Source organism: Echinops telfairi, unplaced genomic scaffold, assembly GCF_000313985.2.
Source record: "Echinops telfairi isolate 266 unplaced genomic scaffold, ASM31398v2 ScPeMD7_70;HRSCAF=299, whole genome shotgun sequence".
NCBI lineage: Eukaryota > Metazoa > Chordata > Mammalia > Afrosoricida > Tenrecidae > Echinops > Echinops telfairi.
The window spans coordinates 64,713,926-64,715,095 of record NW_022103968.1 but is presented as its reverse complement, the minus strand read 5'-3'; the positions used below and the strand labels follow the sequence as shown (position 1 = coordinate 64,715,095).

General features: G+C 39.9%; 1 protein-coding gene across 3 annotated transcripts in view; it reads left to right on the top strand.

Annotated features, from left to right (window-relative positions):
* Positions 1 to 1,170, top strand: part of MICU1 (mitochondrial calcium uptake 1) — a 246,523-nt gene that overhangs the window by 95,268 nt on the left and 150,085 nt on the right. The window lies entirely within an intron of this gene.

Sequence of the window (1,170 nt, the reverse complement as noted above, 5' to 3'; positions counted from 1 at the left end):
AAAAAATAGGGACAAGCTTAGGGTCCCTAATTCCCAGCATAAATGCAGTGTCAAACATAACTGAAAGGACATAAACAGTAGAAGACAAACTAGATGTCTGGGACTTCCTGAAAATGTACATCAAAAGATTTCACCAATAGGGATGTGGCTTCTCTGGAATCCCTGTTTTGTAGAAAGGAGATCTAAGCCACCCACCCATCTCCATAGCACCCTTGATTACACTACCAGACAGACCTCATTGGACCTCTGTAATCTTTCCTTCGTTTCCACAGTAGATTGTAGAAAATTTCCCTGATGTTAGGCCCTTACAACTCTTCTAATTTCCTCAGGCTCTACCTAGGCCTGTGGATATTTTTCATGGTTGAGATGGCTCTGTCGGAATTAGGACCCCAGTAATTGATTGATAATGTTTAAAATCTTTTGCTTATAGTCCGTGAGCTCACTTTTTCCACATCATTGGTCTCTTAGAAACTGGACTGGAATCATATATCGGTCCAATTATAACTGACCTTTCCCTAAAACTTACAACTGAATAATACTCGGTTATACTTAGGCTTCATCATCTGTGACTTAACTTTACCTGGAACAGCTTGAGAAAATGTTTAATGGTTGTGCTGAGGAAATGGAAAGTACAAAGGGGGGTTAGAGTCAGCCAATAGTGGTTGTCATTGGTGTAGGTAATCATTGCCCTTCTGGGGAAGATATCCATGAGACATTTTTTCTCATTGATTAATAGGTTTTTAAAAAAAATCTGTTGCCTTTGAGTAGGTTCCAACTCATAACAACCCTATAGGGGAGGGGAGACTGCACTTATAGGGCCTTCCAAGGCTGTAATCAATTACTGAACCTTTCTCCCACGGAAGAGATTGTTGGTTTCAAACTGCTGACCTTTCAGTTAACAGAAAAGCACATCAAGCACGGCCACCAGAGATCTCTGCTTACTCAGTGTACACACTTAAACTTTACGTTCTATGCACCCTTGGCATCTTGCCAGGTGTCTTAAGACTGTTTAGAAGTAATAGTTATTTGCTCTATGTACATAAGCCACTGCTATTCTTCTGACTTATCACTACTCTACAGAGTCTTTAAGGCTATAAATCCTTATGGGAGCAAATAAAACACTACCACATAAAAAAATCCTTCAAGTTAGCATAGCTTAGGTAACAAACC